Genomic DNA, 15,383 nt, shown 5'->3' with positions numbered 1-15,383 from the left:
AATAACAGAAACCCCAAATACTTGGAAATTATTAAAAGCTCTCCAAAAGCTGACTGGTCTAAGAAATTTCAGTGGAAATTAGAACATATTTGGAGGTTAATAAAAAGGAAATACAACATCAAAACTGCGATGTTTGTAACACAGAACAGGGACATTTTTAACATTACGTGCTTATAGTGGAATTAAAGCTCTTAAATCAATTGAAATTTCCCCTTGAAAAAGCTAGAAAAACAACAAATTAAAAGCAAGCAATAGTAACAAATAATAAATATGAGAGCAAAAGCCAATGAAATCAGAAAGAGAAAACAGTAAGGAAAATTAGAAATAGCAGAAGTTTTAAAAAATTTTATTGAGGTCATAATAGTTTATAACACTGTGAAATTTCAGTTGTACAGTGTCAGTCACCATATAAATGTGCCCCATCACCCCTGGTGCCCACCCCCCAACTCCCTTCCCCTTTGGTAACCACTAAACTGTTCTTTTTGTCCATGTGTTACTTTATTTTCCACATATGAGTGAAAGTATACGGTGTTTGTCTTTCTCTGGCTTAATTCGTTTAACATAATACCCTCAAGGTCCATCCATGTTGTTGCAAATGGGCTGGTTTTGTCTTTTTTATGGCTGAATAGTAGTCCATTGTATATATAAACCACATCTTCTTTATCCAATCATCAGTTGATGTGCACATGGGTTTCTTCTGATTCTTCGCTATAGTGAATAATGCTGCAATGAACATAGGGGTGCATAGGTCTCTTTGAATTGTTGATTTCAAGTTCTTTGGATCAACATCCAGCAGTGGGATAGCTGGGTCATATGGTTTTTCTATTTTTAATTTTTTGAGACATCTCCATACTGTTTTCCACAGTGACTGCACCAGTTTGCATTCCCACCAACAGTGTATGACAGTTCCCTTTTCCCCACGTCCTCTCTAACATTTGTTATTTTTTGTCCTGATGATAATAGCCATTCTAACGGATGTAAGGTGATATCTTAATAGACGCAGAGAAAGCATTTGAGAGGATCCAACATCCATTTATGATAAAAACTCTCAATAAAATGAGTATAGAAGTAAAGTACCTCAAAATAATAAAGGCCATATATGCGAAACCCACAGCCAACATCATCCTCAGTGTGGAAACCGTAAAAGCCATCCTTCTGATAACAGGAACAAGACAAGGGTGCCCACTCTTGCCACTCTTGTTCAATATAGTACTGGAGGTTTTGGTCAGAGCAGTTAGGCAAGAAAAAGAAATAAAACGAATCCAAATAGGCAGTGAAGAAGTGAAACTCTTGCTGTTTGCAGACAATATGAGTTTTATATATAAAACCCTATAAACTACAGCAAAGTTGCAGGGTACAAAGTCAACAAAGTCAAAAAATCAGTTGCATCTCTATACTCTAATAACAAACTAACAGAGAACTCAAGAATACGATCCTATTTACAATTGCAACAAAAGGAGTAAAATATCTAGGAATAAATTTAACCAAGGAGGTGAAAGACCTATACAATGAAATCTATAAGACATTACTGAAAGAAATTGATGATGACATAAAGAATTGGAAAGATATTCCATGCACATGGATCAGAAGACTAAATATAGTGAAAATGTCCATACTACCTAAAGCAATCTACAGATTCAATGCAATCCCAATCAGAATCCCAAGGACATTCTTCACGGAAATAGAACAAAGAATCCTAAAATTCATATGGGGCAAGAAATGGCCAAATAGCTAAAGCAATCCTGAGAAAAAAGAACAAAGCTGGAGGCATCACAATCCCTGACTTCAAAATATACTACAAAGCTATAGTAATCAAAACAACATGGTACTGGTACAAAAACAGACACACAGATCAATGGAAAAGAATGAAAGGCCCAGAAATAAAACCACAAATCTACACACAGCTAGTCTGACAAAGGAGCTAGGAACATACAATGGAGGAAGGAAAGTCTCTTCAATAAATGGTATTGGGAAAACTGGACAGCCACATGCACAAGAATGAAAGTAGACCATTATCTTTTGCCATACACAAAAATTAAATCAAATTGGGTCAAAGACTTGAAGATAAGACCTGAAACTGTAAAACTCCTAGAAGAAAATATAGGTAGTACACTCTTTGACATTGATCTTAGAAGGATCTTTTTGAATACCATGTCTACTTGGACAAGGGAAACAAAAGAAAAAATAAACAAGTGGGACTTCATCAGACTAACGAGCTTCTGCAAGGCAAAGGAAACCAGCAAGAAAATGAAAAGACAACCCCCAACTGGGAGAAAATATTTGCAAATCATATATTTGACTAGGGTTTAATCTCCAAAATATGTAAAGATCACACACAAATCAACAACAAAAAAACAAACAACCTCTTTGTTTTGGGAAAAAAAGAGACAAGACAAAATTATCAATATCAAGAATAAAAGACATGTTATTACTACAAACCCTAAAGATGTTAAAAGATATTAAAATACTAACTACTATAATTTCCCTAAGAATAGATTATTTGAATAGGCTCATATTTATTAAAGAATTTAAATTTGTAGTTAAGTAGCCTTCCAACTTAAGAATTCTGTTGGAAGAAGTTAAATACCTAAATTAATCAAGAGACATACTGTGTTCATGGATTTGATGACTCAATGTAGTAAGGATGCCAGTTCTCCCCAAACTCATCTGTAGCATTAACAGTATTCCAAACACAATCCCACCAGTTAGTACAATGTGCCTACCAAATTGTGTTCAACAAGTATTTTTGTATGATTGAGTGATGAAGTAAGTGACCAGAAAAGTACACTACAAATAAACTTCTTGCGTAGAACTTATTTTTAAGTTTGAGGCTACCCTATATATCAGTTTTCCATTTATCGAATTCCTGTACAACTGTGAGATCTCAGTTTTTCTTAAATGATTCAATGCAAGGTATCATGGGTATAAAGTGTATTTAATTGAACTCAGTATGATGACTAACACCATGCAGATTTCCTATTTGAAAAAAATTTTTTATGTAATATCCTATGACATAATTTGGTTCACTAGAATTTGTTTTGTTTTGTTTTGTTTTGTTTCTTTTTATTAAGATTATGATAGGGGGCTGGCCCTGTGGCCGAGTGGTTAAGTTCGCGCGCTCTGCTGCAGGCAGCCCAGTGTTTCATTGGTTCGAATCCTGGGCGCGGACATGGCACTGCTCATCAAGCCAAGCTGAGGCAGCGTCCCACATGCCACAACTAGAAGTACCCACAACAAAGAATATACAACTATGTACCAGGGGGCTTTGGGGAGAAAAAGGAAAAAAATAAATCTTAAAAAAAAGATTATGATAGTTTACAACCTTGTGAAATTTCGGTTGTACATTATTGTTAGTCATGTTGTAGGTGCACCCCTTCACCCTTTGTGCCCTCCCCCCAACCCCTCTTTCCCCTGGTAACCACCAATCAGTTCTCTTTGTCTAAATGTTAACTTCCACCTATGAGTGGAGTCATACAGAGTTCGTCTTTCTCTATCTGACTTATTTCACTTAACATAATACCCTCAAGGTCCCTCCATGTTGTTGTGACTGGGACAATTTTATCCTTTTTTATGGCTGAGTAGTATTCCATTGTATATATATACCATATCTTCTTTATCCAATCATCAGTTGCTGGGCACTTAGGTTGGTTCCATGACTTGGCTATTGTAAATAATGCTGTGATGAACATAGGGGTGCATGGGACTTTTGGAATTGCTGATTTCAGGTTCTTAGGATAGATACCCAGTAGTGGGATGGCTGGGTCATAAGGTATTTCTATTTTTAACTTTGAGAAATCTCCATACTGTTTTCCATAATGGCTACACCAGTTTGCATTCCCACCAACAGTGTATGAGGGTTCCTTTTTCTCCACAACCTCTCCAACATTTGTCACTTTTTGTTTTGGGTATTTTTGTCATTCTAACAGGTGTAAGGTGATATCTTAGTGTAGTTTTGATTTGCATTTCCCTGATGATTAGTGATGATGAGCATCTTTTCATGTGTCTATTGGCCATCAGTATATCTTCTTTGGAGAAATGTCTGTTCATGTCCCCTGCCCATGTTTTGATCAGGTTGTTTGATTTTTTCTTGTTGAGCTGTGTGAGTTCTTTATATATTATGGAGATTAACCCTTTGTCAGATAAATAACTTGTAAATATTTTTTCCCAATTAGTGGGTTGTTTTTTGTTTCAATCCTGTTTTCCCTTGCCCTGAAGAGGCTCTTTAGTCTGATGAAGTCCCATTTGTTTATTCTTTCTGTTGTTTCCCTGCTCTGAGGAGTTATGGTGTCCGAAAAGATTCTTTTGAAACTGATGTCAAAGAGTGTACTGCCTATATTCTCTTCTAGAAGACTTATTGTTTCAGGCCTAATCTTTAGGTCTTTGATCCACTTTGAGTTTATTTTTGTGAATGGTGAAAAAGAATGGTCAATTTTTCATTCTTTTACATGTGGCTGTCCAGTTTTCCCAGCACCATTTGTTGAGGAGACTTTCTTTTTTCCATTGGAGGCCCTCAGCTCCTTTGTCAAAGATTAGCTGTCCATAGATGTTTGTTCACCAGAACTTTTAAAAGTTTTTTCATGTTCCTGTTATGTGCATGTTTTTAAAATAGAGGATGAATGAGAAGTAGTATTATGTAGTTGACTACTGTGAAGGTTACTTTTGTGTGTTGATGGTTTAGATAAACTACTCCATAATGTTGCTGCCTTGGCATCCATTTTGTGTGGCCAAGCAGACTGCAGGGACCTTGAACTGACATGAGCCCCTCCCAAGAATGCATGCCCTACATAACAGCCCACAGAATCACAGGTAAATGTGAGTTCCTGATATGACTCCCCCAACTGCCCTTGTGATAAGCATTCTCCCTCCCCTCCCAGAGCCTTCCCCTTGTGCACCTCTTTATAAGACCCCCAAGAAGCTTAACAAAACCTCACTCTTTTTGGCTTGAATCGACCAATCTGTCCTTAGCATGGGAACCCCAAAACACTCCACCCACAGACCCTAATAAAGGCATGTGTCCTAGGTCCTGCCCTCCTCTCTCTGCCTGCTCCCTGCCTTGACCTCCCCATGTGGCTCCTCCAAGCATGCCATGTACTTCCTCCAGGATCTGTGAGTAATAAACTTTTCTATTTCACTTTCCCTTGCAGTCTTGTTGAACCGTGGCTCACCATCTGACATCCTGAGGCTCTACTTAACAAATGTTAATCTAAAAAGTCACAACATGTGTCAACTTGGCTGCGCTAAGTGATGACCAAATAGCAGCTGGTAAAACATTATTTCTGAGTGTGTCAGACACAGCGTATATTAAGCCTATGCATTTTTTGGAGACAACACATTCCACACTTACCCATTCTGCTTAAACCTGTATTTATGCTGTTACATGCGAGTCAGCTTCTTTCCATTGGGAAGAACTTCAACAAACTGCCTTGTGGCTGGTGCAACAAGGCCACACAACAGGCCCTGCCCTTAGTCCACCCAGGCTCAGACTTCTCAGCTGAGTCACTAGTAATGCCTGATTACTCTTCATGGACTCTCTGGTCTAAGCATGACTCTACCTGGCTGCTCATGGGGTTCTGGACCAAATGCCTGCACCAGATAGTAGCCACTCAGGCTCCAAATTTTGCCAGCCTCCTGGTCCCTTTTAGAGACAGAGGCACCAATAGGGTCACAACTCATAATACTTCACACACAAGCCCATGGTGCTTCACACTGAAGTCCCCATCCAACCCAGCAGAGGTTCAGCACAGCCACTGAGGCCTCACTGTTAAAATGGAAATGACACCATCAGGAAAAGGCTAAACCGAATGTCAAGGGCCTTTTCAGGTTATTGGAGGATGTGGCTTCCCCCATACTCAGCCCCTTGTGCACTGACATGGACCTGCAGCTAGTGGCATCCCCACTGTTGGCCCCTCTAGCAGTTGAGGGAGCCTCTTGGGACCAACTGTCTGACAAGAAAAGGGAATCAGTGTTTGCTGACAGCAGTGCCACCATTGTACACAGTGCAGCCAGCTGGAAGGCCGCAGTATTATTTCTCTAGTGGCATATCCCTAGTCAAGGAGTGCTGTCCTGGCTCAGCCCCATTGGAAAGATTGGTGGCCACACACCTTGCCCTACAACAGGCCACAAAAATGAGACTCCCAAGGGCATACATTTTTACTGACTCCTGGGCTGTATCCAATGGGCTCACAGTCTGTTCTGGACAATGGAAAAAAGATAGTTTTGTGTTTCAGGGAAAGCCTTTCTGGGACGCCTCCATTTGGAAAGAGATAGCCAACTCACACATGCTGATTATGGTCACTTGTCTCTGCATATGCACACCAACAAACACCAAAAGCACATTGTAATAAGAGTGCAGACTTCTTATCAAATTACATGCCTATTTCAAGGCCCCATGTTAGCCATCTCCCAGAGTAGCAGACACAGCCCCAGAAACAACTATTTCTTCAGAGATGCCATACCCACTAGCAGAGTGGGCACAGATTGCATCAGGCCAGAAGGGAGTGACAGCACTCACTGATTCGATATACAGGCATGGCCTCCCCCTCACGCTGGCTCTAGCCAAACTGGTGGTAGATAATTGCCCCGTTTGCTCCCAAACAAAAGTCTGTAAGGCTCCCAGCTGGGGACATGTGCCCCAGGGCGACAGAATCTATTAAAGATGGCAAATTTATTTTATCAGTCCACTGCCGCCCTCTGCTGGAGCTAGTAGATATGCAACTGCCATCATCAATACTTTTACTGCACTCTGCTGGCAGCTCCCTCCAGAAACACTGCTTCCCATAATATAATTTCCTTTTAACCAGGTATGTGCTCATTCTCTTTGGCCCAGGAGACATTATAGATTCAGACATGGTAGCCATTTCACCTCCCAAGCTGTTCAGTCATGGACTCTGGAACATGGAATCTTGTAGAATTTCCACCTCGCTTACCAGCCCCAAGTGGCTGGACTTATGGAGAGGCACAATGGCCTACTTGAAGACATGCTCCTCAAACTTGTAAACAATAAATGGTCACCTAAATGGACAGAAATGTTACCTCAAGCTCTAATACTGCTTAATTCCGAGCCCTCAGATCTCTCAACCCCCACACTAGCTACAAGTCTTCTCCAGAGACTTCCCTGCTAGCCATTACAGGGATCTCCCACTCCTTTGATATTTAAAAGGACCTCATTCACATCTGCTCACCAGATAAATGCTCCCATTACCATTTTGATGTTTTTTATTGTGTTGCTGCCTTCCACATGCTGGCGACCTGATTGAGGGTAGATTGTGCAACATGACCCTTTTATAATAGAGAGATCTCAAGGGGACAAACCCCTACCAAAGTGCTTAGAAATCATGATTATACAGACTTTTATTGGCTCAGATGATGGCCCAGTTCCAGCTGCAAAGCTAAGGCCACCAACTTTGCCTCACTATTCAGGTTATAAAGGCTGGATAATTAAACCAAATGCATCAAAAATTTTACTGGAGATTGAAATTATAGTTCCAGTGCCCACTATTGTAACTGTGTGCATCTCAGATAGAGGAAAAGAAGCCCTCCACCTAGTGGATGCCAGCCACATTAGGAAATGAAATCGACAAAGGAACCCTGAAGTCCAACAGTTGCTATCAGCAGACACAGGCCATGTTCCTACCCCATCTTAAATGAAGAGATAAGCAACCTATTGCTCCAAAGCAACCACACTCTACCTTTGGTCTGTATCTAGATTGCAAGCCCTGAAGGAGGCCTCCATAAGCTAGTCAAATTCAAGTGCTTTGTTGAGGGTTTTGCTCTTATTGTGTACAAGCCGAATAATAGGGTTGTTAGTAGACATCTCAGGCCTAATCCTGTCCCAAGAGATGTGCTGAACCAAAATTAGGTACACACCTGCACCGCAGGTTGGCTGAGCACCAAGTGCTGGCAGGCCCTGTAAGAAGGGCTTTGGCCAACGTGCCACTGGGCGTGGATTCTGACCCAGATCGTATCTCCCTTTCTGCTAAATGATGCCAGTGGAAGTGATGCTTAAATGAGCTCATCTCTCCTTATACTATGCCTCAAATTATATCCCAGGCAGAATGGCCTTCTCGATGTAACCAAATCAGACCTATCTGTCTGGTAGGTTTGTGCCCTAATGATTCCACTATAGTCTTAATGGGATGATCTCCAGATTGTAAAGCTGCCATCCACAAAATGTCCCTACAATTAGCCCATCAGTATGCACAGAGTTATTATTATGAATGGAGTTCCCACAAAACTTTGTCTTGGACATTGTGCTCCTTTGCAAGGTGCGCCCCTGATGATCTGATGAAGCTCACTGGAATCTGCTCAGCTAGCAGTAGATCCCATAGCTGTAATTTCATCCTGAGCCAGGCCTCTAGCATATAAACTCAGAATTTAACAGCAGCCAGCCACTCCTACCCTTTGTGGATCTCCATCTGGGAAGGCCACCTTATCCCTGGGCTGGTCATAGCCATCCTCAAGTACACCAACACCTCAGATGATTTCACCCCAGCCCAAGAGAATGATGAGGGAGACAACACACCCCCGACTTTGCTGGAAATTGGGATTTACACCCGAACCCCTCTTGCACCAAGAGAGAAATGATGGTGGTAACTGTCAACCTGGGGGCTGAATTGCAAGAATGCCTCCAACTGATTGACCTTGAGGACCCTATTGAATACTATTTTTCTGAAATGGCTAACAGCTTGCCTTGTGAACTTTGCTTCTATCAAAACTCTTGCAAAACTGTAAGTTCCCTGCCAACTGCCTGACAACAGTATTTCACTTTTCACCCTTATGGCAAGCCACACAATGTACTCTAAACCACACTAACCACAATATGGCAGTTCCTCTCAACACCACTAGCTTAACTTGCTTAGATCCCACGGTTAGGGACCTCTTGCTGCTGTGTTTGCTGCTCACTGTACTAGATTATAGCTTTTGCTTTCCATCTGATACATCCACAACAGACTTATTTCTCTCATTATTCCCACTACCATTGCTGACAACTCCTCCATACTCAAAATCATGATCTCTTCTTCTCACGTCTTATCCAAAAGTCCCTCCCTGTTGTAAGCCATGACCTTACCCCACACCAAAACTAAGTGGACTAGATCCCACACGACAAATGTATTCAGATAAACCTCCAAGATAGCAGACCAGGCCTTGAAAGTAAAACCAATGTTGGATCTGTTACTATATAGGGCCAGGCCTACATCCCCATGTCACTATCTATCCCACAGCTCTTCCTAGTGATCAGCCCCTTGTGCTAATTCCCTCCCAAACACAGTGAGTCTCATTTAAGCTAAACCAAACCCCTAATCTAGACCCCATGTTTGGGCATGAGCACCTTGTAAGTAAGCATCAGAAGGATTAAACCATGGTGGTACTTTCTAAAGGCTACCAACTATACTCAAACACAAAAGTTGGACTTAAACTTGTATACTCACTGCCCCCTAATGGTAAATAGTGCCTCATTCAGATTCTATTGTGGACCTGACTCAAGGGGCCAGGAGCAAGTCCACTTGACCCTGCTCCACCAACAAGCTATCCGTGGAGATGACCCCTATTATTGCAACATTGTTACTTTTAATATTCTAGCCACCGTTTACTCTCCCAGCACTTCTCCACTAGAGACACCCCACTCACGTACCAAAAGGACCATTTTTATCCCTGTCTTGTTGAGATTGGCCATCCCTAGTGCACTGGCAGGCTTAAGAATAAGTGCAACCACCCTAGCCCAACAAGATCAATTATTAAAAAGCCACTCAGCAATTATTAACCACCATCACCAACCACATGCAGACACTAGCTTGAGTTTGATGCAGGAACAGCATGACTCACTAGCACAAATGGTGATGGATAATCAACTGGCATTAGATTTCCTACTGACCGAATGGGGTGCATTCTGTTCTTTACAGGGCACTTCTTTCTGCATGTACATTAACAACTCAGGACCGGTACAGGCCAACCTCCAGAAGATATCTCAAAGTATGCAGATCATGCATAATATAAAATATTTCAACAAATTTCCATACTCCCTGAGGTCCCTGATTTGTTATCATGGCTCTTGTCATCCACATGGGGGGCAATGGCTGAGAATGGGATTTCAAACAGTAGCATATTCATCATAGGCTTCATTGTTATTGTTTTGGATAAATGTGCTTTACAATAGCTTCAGAAAACAATACCTATGTCCTTTAACATATCTGCTACACAAGTGATTGCTGTTCCTGATGCTGAAACATCACAGGATGGATTGTTGAAAGTTTAGCTAAACTACTCCATAATGTTGTTGCTTCACTGTCCATTTTGTGTGGCGAAGTAGACTGCAGGGGCCTTCAACTGACAATAACCAACCCCCCCCCCCCAAGAATGCATGCTCTAGGTAACAACCCACAGAATCACAGGTAAATGTAAGTTCCTGACATGACTCCCTCAGCTACCCTTGTGATAAGCATTCTCCCTCCCCTCCCAGAGCCTTCCCCTTGTGCATCCCTTGTATAAGACCCCCAAGAAGCTTAACAAAACCTCACTCTTTGGTTTGAATTGACCAATGTGGCCTTAGCGTGGGAACCCAAAAGCACTCCACCCACAGACCCTAATAAAGGCATGTGTCCTAGGTCCTGCCCTCCTCTCTCTGCCTGCACCCTGCCTTGACCTCCCCATGTGGCTCCTCCAAGCATGCCATATACTTCCTCCAGGATCTGTGAGTAATAAACTTTTCTATTTCACTTTCCCTTGCAGTCTTTTGTTGAACCGTGGCTCACCATCTGACATCATGAGGCTCTACTTAACAAATGTTAATCTAAAAAGTCACAACATGTGTCAACTTGGCTGCACTAAGTGATGACCAGATAACTGGTGAAACATCATTTCTGGATGTGTCTGTGAGTGTGTATCCAGAAGAGATTAGTATTTGAATCAGTAGACTGAGTAAAGACTATCCACCTTCACCAATATGGATGGGCATCCTCCAATCCATTGAGTGCCTGAATAGAACAAAATGACAGAGGAAGGTTGAATTCTCTCTCCTGCCCTCAGACATCAGAGCTCCTGGTTCTGAAGGCCGTCAGACTCGAAGACTTGGACCAGCACCTCTCCCCTCCCCTAGGCTTTCTACCTGGGACCAGGAGATACACCACTGGCTCCCTGGTTCCCAGGACTTCATACTCGGACTGAGTTATACCACCAGCTTTCCTGGTTCTCCAGCTTGGAGACAGCAGATCATGGGACTTCTCAGCCTCCATTATGACATGAGCCAATTCCTATAATAAATCTCATATATTTGTAGATATATCCTATTGGTTCTGTTTCTCTGGAAATCCCTGACTAATACAACTACTTTATGTGAATGTGTAAAGTGAAGTAGTAAGAAACAACACTTTCAAATTTAAATCTCAGAACTTAGAATGCTCAAGTTAATTTTGGAAGACTGACTTTCAAGCATTAGATTTAAAATTTTCATTTTTATTTCATAATATCTTCAAATGTTAACCTTAAAAGATTAGAGCAATTATAATGAGAAAAATCTACCAGTGGAGCAATTATACCTTGCTCTAGTAAATTTATTTGAGAATCATTATAACCATTTATCATTGGTTCCTAAATTGGGCTATATTCGTGATAATTTGTTCCAAAAATAAAATAATGTATTTTCCAATGTATTCACAAGTATCTATCATCAAGATTTTTTGTAGACTAATAGAACTAAAGTTAATGTTTTGTAGTGTTTTTTACTGCAATAATATTAAATATGCTAATTATTGAAAAGTAAATTGCAGGCATTAATAAAAACATTGGAAAGCAAATAAAAATAAACTATTTTATATACATATAGAATTCATAGTAGTTGGGTATCTTTTTATTAAGTCTGGGAAACATCACTTCTAAGTAACAACACCTCTTTGGTCCTGTCATTTTTTAAAATAGGTTTGTAGCAGACAAACCATCAGTTAACCCATAATGATTTGTTATTTACCAGCAGTCACACCTTTGCTTATTCCTTTGCCCTTCTATGCACGCAATACCCGTGACTTCTAACCAAAAGCAAATTCTAAACAATGGCAAAAGTGATAGAATGTCACTCCCTTACTTAGGTTATGTTATATGGCAAAAATAGCTTCTATGATTACATAAGTAAGAATCTGTCTTATCAGACTGGAGGACTGTCATTGCTGGTTTGACAATGTAAGCAGTTATGTTGGAGAAGCACGTGGGAACAGGAACTATTCCTGAATCATTTAGGACCTGAGGACAGTCTCCTGCTGGCAGCCAGCAAAAAGCCTGGAACTTTGGTTATATAGCCACAAGAGCATGAATTCTGCCAACAACCTGAAAGAACTTGGAAGTATATTCTTCCTCAGTTATTCCTCCGACGAAAATGCAGCCCAGCCAACATTTCCATTACAGTCTCGTGAGACCCTAAGCAGAGCATGCAATTAAGCTGTCCCAGATCCTTGGCCTACGGAAAACATGATATAATAAATATGTGCTGTTTAAAACTAAGTTCATGGTAATTTCTAAGCAGGAATAAAAAACAAATAGGAGGTTTAGTGTGAATCTTAGTTGGTTCTCTGCAAATAACCTATCTTTCAAAAACTTCTTTTTGCAAGGTAAGAATTTAATCCTGATTCACCCTATAGAGACCCCAGTGAAGAATTTCCATGACATAAAATGGGAAGAGGCTATTTTGTCTTGAATGATGTTTTCTGTATATTAAACACACCTGCAAAGACCCCTATATCATTGAAGATTGTCTTCATAATAAGTGGCACGGGAAGTTGTTATATGAATGAGCCAAAGATGGCCCCTGTATATTGGCCCTACATTCTTTTCCTTCTTTACAGCAGGCCATAACAATTAGCTTAAAAGCTCACCAGTGCCAAACTCAAATTTTTACACGTTTTGAAAATGTTTACAAATTTACACATTTTGCGCAATTGCTTTAAATGTAGCCTTTATAAAATATTTTTAGCTTTTTAGGGTTTGCCTGACTTTTATACTTGTAAACTGAACTTGTAAATCTGCTGGCCATAGATAAGGTAGACCCTGGTGCTATAAATGACCCCAAGCCTCTGCTGCCCTTTAGAGCTCTCTGACTCAGAGTCCCCATCTTGCTGCCAAGTGATATCACCTAGACATAAGGCCCCTCTTCTATTCCCTTCTTGCCTGGGAGTTTCCATGCTCTCCTCCCCTTCTGAGTGGTAGACCTCTGGAAGGTCTCATGCTGTGAGAACTCCCCCATACCCCATCCTTTATACAAATCTATTCGAGTACCACCCAAATAAAGTTTCTTGTGTGCTACTGCCACCTTGTGGTCACATTTTTTTCTAAATCAGCTCAGAAATCCCCAAACTCGCTACAGAAATTGACCCTCTGCTTATAAATGTTATCTCCTTTTCTGTAGAAACCATTTCAGAGGTGTAACAGATAAGCTGTCAGGAACTATATCAGAAGCCGTTTGAATAGGCCTTGACCTGTTCTACTAATATCTTTTTTGATTAGCATTCAAAAAGATTAGTATATTCTTCAGGATTGCTCTTAACATCTTAATATTTTTGTTTTCTTTATAAGCAGGTTTATGAGCTACCTACTGTTATGTAACAAATTGCCCCAAAATATAATGGTTTAAAACAACAAACATTAATTATCTGACAGTTGGTAGGGGTTAGGAATTTGGGTGGAGCTTAGCTAATAGTTCTGGCACAGCAGCTCTTAGGACATTGGAAGCATGGAGTCCGCTGGGACTGCAATCATCTGAAAGTTTGACTGGGTTATAGGATTCACTTATAAGATTACTCAATCATGTTGCTTTTGGTAGGAATATTCCATTCCTTTTATTGGGCCTCAGTGTGTAACAGTTGGCTTTCCCCAGAGTGAATAATTCAAGAGAGAGAGCAAGGAAGAAGCACTCAATGATTTTTGTGACATAGTCCTTCTGAGTCATGTACCATCACTTCCACTTTCTTCTATTCATTACAATTGAGTCACTAAATACAACCCACATTCATGGGATGATAGTTTGACTCCACCACTTAAAGGATGGAATATTAGAGAATTTGTAGATGTATTTTTTAACCATTATAGGAGTGATATCAGCAATGACAAAGAAAAGGATTCAAAATCTTGCCCCTCCATAAAATCAATGAACAAATGGACAAAATTAACATTTTTTGGAACTCTGGAAATTGACCAAAGGCTTGAATCAACCTAGGCAATGCTTATTCTAGAAAGTATAGCTGATTCTTGATAAGAACAGCAACGTTTGTACCATTTAATTTACCTCAGTCCCATTCTCCAATCCTTGGCTAAACGTTAGCAGTGAAAACAAGAGCCCACATTCTTGGGACTGGAGGGGCAGAACAGACTTCATTTATAAGTAAATGTAATTAATTATTTGTTCTTACCTGTCTGGTGGCTACCTGGGAGACTAATTAAAGTTTTTATCTTTATTTCATCTAATTCAGAACTGAGCTAGTAATAAAGATGTTTCCCAGGAGGCATTTGTTGAAAACATGTATAAGATAATGTCTTAGGTTGCTGCTGCCTGAAGCAATAGATAACAGTTGGGGCATATAATACACTAACAAAACAGCTTGAGAGGAAAGGCTGGGGAATGACATATCTAAAAAGGCTTTGAAAAGCTCTGTCAAATACTTGGTAATCTAAAAAGCCACATGCCTACTCAGGACTGTGTGCATACTCAGAAAAAAACCTGAGTAGACCCTAGGTCTCTCTCCTCTTGCTGACCTTGAGGCTCTATGGAGGTAGAAAATGAAGACAAAGGCAGAATTGTAAACTGCCTGGCTCAGTGTTGGAGATGTGCCCCAACACAGACAGAGCCCATTGTCAAAGATGAATATTTTTTGTCTTCAGATATTCAAGGAAATCTCTGCCCGCTTATTACCTGACAGAGACTTTAAAGGCCACAAGCAACAAGGATCACAGAAGTAATTTCTGAAAGTCACTAAACAAGGGGTTTACAGAGAGAAATTGGATGAAGGTGGTCAAAAGGTACAAACCTCCAGTTATAAGATAAATAAGTACTGGGAATGTAATGTACAACATGATGACTATAGTTAACACTGCTATATGGTATATTTGAAAGTTGTTAAGAGACTAGATCCTAAGAGTTCTCATCACAAGAAAAAACTTTTGCTTCTTTTTTTAGTATCTGTATGAGATGATGGATGCTAACTAAACATTGTGGTAATTATTTCACAATATTTGTAAGTCAAAGAATTATGCTGTACACCTTAAACTTATACGGTACTGTATGTCAATTATATCTCAATAAAACTGGAAAAAAATTATCCCTTTGAGGATAAAATAGTCATTTGAAATATTTGTTTAATGAGAACTCTATGAAAAGTACTTTGTAAAATCAAAGCAATATTTAAATA

At 40.2% G+C, this 15,383-nt stretch overlaps 1 long non-coding RNA gene across 1 annotated transcript in view; it reads left to right on the top strand.

Annotated features, from left to right (window-relative positions):
• LOC124245786 (uncharacterized) overlaps nucleotides 1-15,081 on the top strand; it is a 101,025-nt gene extending 85,944 nt beyond the window's left edge. The window contains exons 2-3 of the long non-coding RNA XR_006890346.1: nucleotides 5,145-5,262; nucleotides 10,726-15,081. This is a non-coding gene — a long non-coding RNA (uncharacterized LOC124245786). The remainder of the gene's footprint in view (nucleotides 1-5,144; nucleotides 5,263-10,725) is intronic.
• Nucleotides 15,082-15,383: the final 302 nt, after the last annotated feature.

This window comes from Equus quagga, chromosome 10, assembly GCF_021613505.1.
Source record: "Equus quagga isolate Etosha38 chromosome 10, UCLA_HA_Equagga_1.0, whole genome shotgun sequence".
In the NCBI taxonomy this organism is placed as follows: domain Eukaryota; kingdom Metazoa; phylum Chordata; class Mammalia; order Perissodactyla; family Equidae; genus Equus; species Equus quagga.
The sequence above is the reverse complement of the archived record's forward strand: the minus strand, read 5'-3'. Positions and strand labels throughout refer to the sequence as shown.